At 38.5% G+C, this 9,095-nt stretch overlaps 1 protein-coding gene across 1 annotated transcript in view; it reads right to left on the minus strand.

Moving 5' to 3' along the window:
• EIF2AK3 (eukaryotic translation initiation factor 2 alpha kinase 3) overlaps window positions 1-4,288 on the minus strand; it is a 38,299-nt gene extending 34,011 nt beyond the window's left edge. Inside the window, exon 1 of the mRNA XM_019474660.1 lies at window positions 4,226-4,288. The gene's annotated coding sequence lies outside the window, so the exon portion shown is untranslated. The remainder of the gene's footprint in view (window positions 1-4,225) is intronic.
• Window positions 4,289-9,095: the final 4,807 nt, after the last annotated feature.

The following is a 9,095-nucleotide window of genomic DNA, read 5'->3' on the forward strand; positions in this document are numbered from 1 at the left end:
AGACACTAGTGTATCTCTCCCCCCCCCCCCCGCCCCGGGCAGCACAGGATCACATTTCCTTCCCCTGCAGAGGAATCGAGATGGCAGCTGATAATCTGTCATGGGATCTCTTAGTACACGGTATTCTCAGTTTTAAACTGCTCACCTCCAACCTTCAACAAAATTGTTGTTATCTATCCCCACATCTTGCATTTCATTCAGTACAGTTTAATTCCATTTCTATTATAGAAAACCTGTACGATGGAGAACTGGATAGTGCCCCAGTCCTCCTCTACAGCAGTGATCCCTCCAGCTATCAGAGCATCTGGCGGCCCTACATCTGTCTCAGTAGCACACAAAAATAAGCATCAGCTACAGGACACAAGGAACTCTAGCAGTATACTCTTCCAGACAACTAAAATCATATCACCTTACCTGCAAGGAAACAGATTTTCCCCAGATTAGTCACCTCAATAACAAGTCCATTGATTTACAACAATTTGGGTCTTTTCATCTGGTCACAAAATATTTATCCATCCCACAGCAGGCTTTTTTCTGTCTCCATCTCTTCTTCAGGCTCCCCCTGTCCCATCAGTCATGCTAGCCACTACTGGCCAGTCATTTTAATATACAGGCAAGTTCACACTTTCATTTCTCTCATATAATAAATCCTCATGAAAGAAAGCCACAGAAGCCCGTTAAGTGATTTAGTATAAAGCTATGCAGGTAAGAGGATGCATCACCCTCGTTAATAAATGACAACAATCTCATAATGATGTGCTATGATCCATTTCCACTGCTTGAGAGACAGTTCTCTATTTTCACTATGATTAAGCATCATTATTTTAACAGGCTGATTCTTCCAAAAGTGTTCTAAGTACAGACAATGTATTCATTACAGAGCTAAATTTTAAAGAGTAAATGAAAGTGTTTTCATTAAAAGTAAGCTCCCTTTTAGAAAAGTTGAGATTCACTGACTTTATCCTGAACTTCAGCAAGCAGTCTTTATGTGCAAGTAACAAGGAATCTTGGAGTTGTAAACATACAGCTTTTATAGAGAAGGGCTTTTCATTTTAACACAATGGATAAGGAAACAAAATTTTTAAATTCTTATGCACAAGAATGAAATGCAGTCTCATACCTTTTCAGCATTGGCACCCTGACCATGATTGTTTATGTTGGAGCTTAGAGCCAAGGAATGAATTTTACCATTTTAGTTACCCAGACACACAATTAGTAGTTCAGCAGCCTTTCCTTTCTAATTGATCTGTTCACATGACAAATGATGAACATCTCACTTGTCAGTGTCTTAAGCAGCAGTTTCAAGATCTGAAGTGTTTGACAGAGCTGCTGGAACATTTGAAATTTTACTACCTCACTTTCCTAATTAACACATGAGCTCCAGACAGCCAAGTTGACATTTTACAGTTAGGCAAAGGAAGTAACTACTGTTCTATTAAACACTGAAAGTTTGAAGAGCTAATGTCTTTTCTTAAAAGGCACTTGGAAACTAAATTGATGCTTTTGCACCAGGACCTGGAACTACAGTTCATTGCACACACCCCCAAGATAGTTAAAAAAAACAACTCATCAAAGCAATTAAGACACAGCAGCACACACTTTCCTCACTCTGAAAGAACAGAAATCTGCAAGTATAACGCAAAAGGAGTTTCTCATCTGCCATTTCTTGCAAGAAGATGTAGGTTAACAGCTTGCTTATTGATACTGGTTTATGATGAAGATAATAGTGTGGTTGCAAGCACAGAGACCTTTTTTACCTCTAAAATGTTGGAAGAGGAAGAAAAAGCCTCAATAGTTAGAGAGAGTAAAACTTAACATGCCACATGCCCAAATCGGAGAGGAAATACTGTAGAGTGGGGAGATAACAGACTCAGACTTTAATGAATTTAATATTTTGACCCAAAACAGAATTGTCCCAACAACTTTAATGAGGCCAATTACTCATGCAAACAGTGTCTAGATTCACTGCATGAAGTCTTTCAGCTGATACCGACAACAAATTAAACATTTAAATATTTAAATGTTTAAGTGTAACTTATTTGGAGTATTCACCACTTTTGTTTCTTGTTAAATTCTGTCTTATCTTAACAGCATTTGTTTACATGACAGTAAGTCTAAAAAGGCCTATATTCATAATGCTTAACGGCCAGAATGAAGTTTTACTTCCAAAATTAGTTCTCTCGTAGGCTCTGCATCTTAACTGCCAAAATCCATCAGTGTCTTTGGCCACAGTTGTAGAAATGCAACAATTTGAAAGCCCATCTTAGATTCACTCATGAAGTCTTTCAGCTGATACCGACAACAAATTAAACATTTAAATATTTAAATGTTTAACTTATTTGGAGTATTCACCACTTTTGTTTCTTGTTAAATTCTGTCTTATCTTAACAGCATTTGTTTACATGACAGTAAGTCTAAAAAGGCCTATATTCATAATGCTTAACGGCCAGAATGAAGTTTTACTTCCAAAATTAGTTCTCTCGTAGGCTCTGCATCTTAACTGCCAAAATCCATCAGTGTCTTTGGCCACAGTTGTAGAAATGCAACAATTTGAAAGCCCATCTGAAAACTTCCTATATGCATAACAAACGCTCTTTGAAAGTGTATTTTTATGACTCCCACAACCTACTAACTTGTAGCCACAAAAGGGAATTAAATATTGCATGGACAAACTACAATTTTTGTTGTCTAAGCACCAACCTTTAGTTTCTACAGTCATACCACATTGGAAAAAGATCAAAACTCTGGACAGATCAGTTGAGTGACAAAAATCTACATTTGCAAAAACACTTCCGTAGTATTAAATGCTTGCATTCTTGAAATCTTTAAAAACCTGGGCTCATGTCTTAATTTGTACTGAAAAATGAAGTTTGTATTTGCACATATTTCAAATGTGTGTTTTATAACCGGTTGTTCTATTTTCACAGTGGTCATTAGAAACTATTTGCAGCAACAGATAACAAAACAGTATTTTAAGTGTCTAGTATCAAAAACATTTGTGAAGGACCACCGTTTATAACTGGCACCTTCCTCTTTAGAGAGCTCTTTACAGTTCTCGTATTCTTTTGAATTCTGTTCTAGAACATATTTTTAAGAAAGTTCTTCTTTCCCACAGTTTTTTCTTAAACACAAAAATATATCTGAACCAGACTCAAAAACTTGCATCCATAAATAAAGTCTTCTCTCAGAAACAAAGGAACATGAGTTAACATTCACATTACTTTTGCAGTCCGAGATACTTATTACTAGCTCTCATACTTACACTACCACAGCAACAGACCAAATCGTTCCTTAGACTTCTTTATACTGAAACAGAGGTCATGTAAGCCAGACAGCAACGAAGAACCACAAGCAAGAAGCTCATACAGTCTGAATACCCCTGAATTCAACTTTCATTCTCTGATGCTCATCATGCGAAAGCACGATATAGGACTGGTCAGCAAATCCAACCATCCATGACAGTGAAGGACCATGCACTTTGTCATCACCACAAACTACCTCTTAGTTGGTATATTTATTCCTCCTAATTGTAGGAGAGAATGACTCATGGATCTTACTTCTTCAGTGCAGGAAAAAAAAAAAAGGCAAAAAACTTCCTTCTAATTTCTAGCCTAAGTTTTTTCAAACTGATGGTGGAAATAGCACCACACAAGAAATTTAACTCTTTAGCTTTCCTTCTTACAGTTCATCAGCACGAAGTGATGCAACCCTTTACCACTCAGTACTTCAGGGTGACCTTCGGCGCTCTACTTCATTGCCAACACATTTTATTTCATAGGCAGCCCGCTTATCTGGTATAAAAAAACCCCAGTCCTTTGTTCATTTTTTAAGTCACAGGGGCTTTTGCTTTTCTTGGGGGGGGAAGTCAGTACTTGCCAAAACATACTCTAGTAATACAAAGCAGATGATCCTTTCATTTGCTTCAAATTACAAGTAACTTGTTTTCAATCAGCAACTGCATACAATTCCCAAACTCAATTACATCATCTCGTTTGACAGTTATCACATACGTCAATCGCAAGACTAAAATGCTGACACACTCTAGTTTGAAATGGCAACATGATGTAAGCACTCCAAAAAAAAGTTTGAGAACAGCTATCAAACTTTATCCGTACTAAGTTTGCTGCATTATTTAACATCTATCAAATATGGAGGAAGTTGCATTCATTTTATTATAGAAAATTCTGTTTTTAAAGATTTGGTCAGGAAAGAGATTAAGCCTTACCTCTGGTTTACTGAGGCTGGACGACACAAGAGAACCTGATCCCACATCCAGATCCCACTGTTTTCTCCCACTGTTTTCTGGATCCAGTGCAGCAATCCGTCCATCCAAAGTGCTGATAATTACTAGAGATCTGCAAGTTGGAAGCATTCACAGTCAAAACTACAGCAGTACAGAGTTTATCTATTAGCTGTTTTCTATATTTAACACAGTGCAACTCCAACTTTAAAGTTAAGTCCATACATTCTGCAAAGCAGCAATTTAACTTGGTAGCTTTTCCTAGACCAACAAGAGAGTAGAAAAGCAGAAGCCTCTGGCTGGATGTCATAAACTAATTTACATGCTATAAGACACTTTCAGAGTTCAGTTTCAGGGGAAGATAGTTGACTTTTTGCTCCCACATGCAGGTGTTGCCACTACAACGCTGAATGAGATCATCTTTTGAGACATTTACATGAACAGTATAGATCCTATTTTTTCCAGTCCCTTCCGCACTGATCTTTAACACGTCCTTTCAAAATAACCAAAACCTGAAACGATTAACCCAGCAAATCAGTACATAAGAAATAGTTAAGTTGCAAGTAAGTTTTCAATACCTCTGGATGAAACATCGAAATCCTGGAGATTTGACAAGTCTTAGAATAAAACAAGTCTCGCCTAAGGCATACACAGGACACTAGAAACAACCTCCAATGCCTGCAGACAGCAAAGCAAGCAAACTGCCTTATGCAGCTTAGGCTCTAAGTAGCCTATCTGTCTGGGGATGCATGGTAATGGCAGGCTAGCTGTTGATTTCCACTGTGCCTGAAGCTCATCAATTTTAGTAAATCTTGTTTCTTACACAGCAGTACAATTAGAATAAGCGTTTCTGATTGGGCTAGAATTCAAGCATTAAAATAAAGTCAAAAAGCCCAAACCAAAAAAACTAAACACCACAGAGACAAAACACTGACAAGGCATTTCTGAAGGGCCTTTTTTCCTTGAAGATTGTTTCACTCTGACCTGAAAACTGCGTTGGCAGTTTTGGCTTGCAGCAGGCTCACCAATCTTCAAAGGCTGTGGGAGTAGAGCTTGATCACTTTACAGACTGCTTGCACTGAGGGGGGCTGGATCTAGTGACCCAGAAGGACCTTTACAGACATTGGTTTCAATGAGAATAAGGAACTGTGCAAATAAACCTGATGGGTAGATTAACTATTTGTGGGTGGGGGTGAAAGGGGCAGCGGGGAGGTAACGCGCGCACAGACATGTATATGAATCATTACTTTAAACAATAAGGAACACTAAATTATTGTGTAGAACTGAAGCCAAATATATTCACTTGTCCAAAGTTACCAGTGTAGTAAGGTGAAGTTTAGAGAGGAAATGATGGGGGCTATCATTTTGCTTTAAAGAGGGAAAAACTAAAATCATGATCTTAAAAACATGTTCAAGAATAGCGGCTATTACATCACCTGTAACAAAGGTCATGTAAAACATTGCAGTTTTACATGTAAAAGTAACCCACACATTTTATAGGACCTTATACTGTACTATAGCACTATATTGTTAATAGAAAATTAAATACATCTTTAACCTGAACCAAAAATAAAGAAGCTCCTACTTCTGAAGGTGGCCAAGCGTCACATTCCTCCAAAAGCTCAGTTTAAGAAACTGTTAGAAAAATACCAATTGTGCAAATATTTGAACAGTGAATACATGAGTTTTTATAAGCTGAGTACATACAATTATTCCAACTGTACAGAAACCAAGACCAGGTTAATAATAAGCCAGATTGCAGGAGACTATCTATTCTCAAGCACCATAAACAAGTGCTTGCACACTAAAGGCCTTGGACACACATTTAACAGAACCTGTTTGCTTTATGGTAAAACAATTTATCTGAAGCCCTCTAGCATTCCATAAAAATATTACTCCAAGTGGGTCTATTTAAATTTTGTGTTGATGCAGCTGACAACTAGGTTATAAAAAAGGTAGAAATGTAGCTAGAACGGAGGGAATTTTGGCAGTAACACTGTAGAAAAGAAAAATCCTGAAATCGCACTGTGAAATGTTTCTTTCCCATCTACTCCCATTGTTTTCCTTTATCTAATTCTTCCCGCTTGACTTCTCCCTCAAGTAACAAATGCTTTATGCCTTTGTATCTTATCTTTCCATATTATCTTTCTCCACCAGATGCAAACCTCAACCTTGCCCAAGAGTTCTCTCATTATTTAAGCCTCGCCACTGCCACCCAGGATGGCAGTTTTGGAACCTGTACCTGCATCATGACCTCCAGTCACCCAAATCGTGGTGTAACCACACTTAGGTTTTAAGTTTAGCTAATTAGGAAGGGGTTGGGAGGGGGAGGAGGATCATGCCTTCAGAGGGAACCTTTGTACCCATAGCACACACTTCTGCATACCCTAAAAATCCTCACTTCTCTTGGGTGCAGTGGTACTCTTTACTAGTCCCCTTGGCCACCAGCTCTATAATGGACTTTGTTTCACAAACTCCACCTACTGAGCAAACACTTCAATGAGACATAGGAACAGGACCGGCTCGGCTATACCTAAATCTTGCATGTGGCTACCTTTAGAACCGGAACTAGGTACAAGAACAGCATTCATTTCTCTCTGCTTTTTTAATGAGTGACTCATTTTGAACTAAATAGTCATGTTTCTGGTCCCACCTTCATCTTGCTCTTAAACACTGATCCTGTGTGTCAGAAAAAACCTGCTAAAAATCCTTACTCTTGTAATAAAATCCTTCGTTATTTACTCTATTTTTCTATAAATTAAAATCTTAGTACCTGATCTCCCCACCTCTGACCGACTCCAGTGAGTTAAAATCCCATCACTTGAACTCTAATTGGTATAATATCTGCAATTTGTCTACATGTGCCCTCGACCCATGCTAGTGTTATAGTTTCTCCCTAGGAGATTTTCCTTTTTTCAGGTTTCCCCCCTTTCTCTGTGAGATTCCACTGCTTGCAGCTTTGCGTACTGAGAGGATGAAGTGGTGACAAGAGATCTTCCTATCTTTCCAGTAGTCTAATCAGGCACTAGATTAACACATTCTGATAAAAGCAATTTAGGCAACTACTTCAAGAAGCTATTTCAGATCTTAAAAACGGGCAGGCAACTTGCTTTTTGTCACCCCACATTGCTATCATAAGTTTACTGTAGCTTATTATGCCCAATTCTTACAGCAAATTCTTACAAACACTAATAGAATATGGCCACGATTCAAGAATAAAGAGCCGTCCTTTTAGCCGTCTCTTTGCAAGCCTTTGCTGGCTGAAGAGGTTAGGACTGTACCCGCAATTCCATTACATTAAACTGAAATAGCGATATTCTGGATGCATCTTTGGGACACCTAATCGACAAGTTGCAAGGAAAAGGAATTCCTGCGTTAGCTCCTATTTCGGTTAAGCCTGATGAACTCTTGTTATTCTCTGCAAAACGATACCTTATCACTGGCTTTATCAACACTGCCTCCTGACTGGGGTAAAGCTTAAACACTACCTTGACCAAAGAAGCCAGCTTCCAACAACATACGAGTTTTCTAAGAATACTACCAAACTAGACCTCGATTCTGCACACCATCCCACACAAAACAAAAATATTACCCAACTTAAGGTCAAAGGTAAAAAGGTCAAAAGTCACAACTATAGTGCCAAGGAAGCGAGGAGGATAGAGACAAACAGCACCAAGGCTGCAAATTCCTGAAACGGCAAGACATTTGTTGAAAGTAAACCACAGAATATACTAGGGAGTGAATCGCATCACACACATACTAGGAGAAGGAAAAAAAAACCACACCAACACAAAACTAGAACAGCAATAGTCTCCACAAGCCTGGACCAGAACAAAAAAAGATATAGAAAGGAATCACTTCAAACTAGGCAGTTACTTAAATCCCAGGATCCATCAACCAGGCACCTGAAAAACGAACATCAGTAAAATGATGAAGACGCTTAGGTACTTCACCTTGCGTCTAGCTGCTGCCCCAGAACATATTATGAACCAAGTGAAGGAGGAGAAAATCCCTTCTGGGCCCTTACAGATAGCCAGCAGAAGGACTAAAGCAAGGGGCCAATACAACGTGGCGCATACGAAGATATCTGTAATCACAGCAGCTGGCAGAGACTAAGCTAATACTGTATAGTCAGATTTTATTTGCACTTTGTTAATATGAAAACACATCTGAACATACTTCCCCCACCCCAACCATCTACAAACAGCCTCTACAGTTAATGAAAATGTTTTCTTACCATTTCCTATCCTCTTTTGCTCAGAGACATGAGGTCATTATTGAAGTGCAGTTATAATGTTCCCCCCCCTTGAAACTATGCAAAATACCTACTACAAACTTCCACACACATTGACAAAAGGCCAGTCCTGGGCCTTAAGACCATTGTTTATATCCCATCATGAACACAGCACGCTTTTTGAGATCAGGTGGCCTGAGCACAGCTCTGTTCTACTTTACAGAAGTGACGGTATCTGATTTACCTACGAACAGAAGAAAAGGACTAAGATTGCAAGGGAAGATGTAAACAGGATAGAGGAGGAACACTTATTTATCTCACCTACACCCTTTCATTGCACAAAAACTTCGTATTTATTCAAATAAGTTGGTTTGTTAGAAAAACAAAGCAGAACTTACCATCATTTTGGTACAACATTTACCACTATTCCTGTTTCACTTTTTAAAAAAACCCACCCTAATACCATCAACCCTCAAAAGCCATTTGGGACATTGCAGATATGGCTGTTTGTCAAACTTGAACTCTAAACAGCTATTCCAATTTCAAAACCTGCATGTTTGTATGTAAAGAACATGGTAATTCACTAACCCTCACATTTTCTTCTAGGAAATTAAAAAACAT

Source organism: Aptenodytes forsteri, unplaced genomic scaffold (assembly GCF_000699145.1).
Source record: "Aptenodytes forsteri isolate BGI_AS27 unplaced genomic scaffold, ASM69914v1 Scaffold141, whole genome shotgun sequence".
NCBI lineage: Eukaryota > Metazoa > Chordata > Aves > Sphenisciformes > Spheniscidae > Aptenodytes > Aptenodytes forsteri.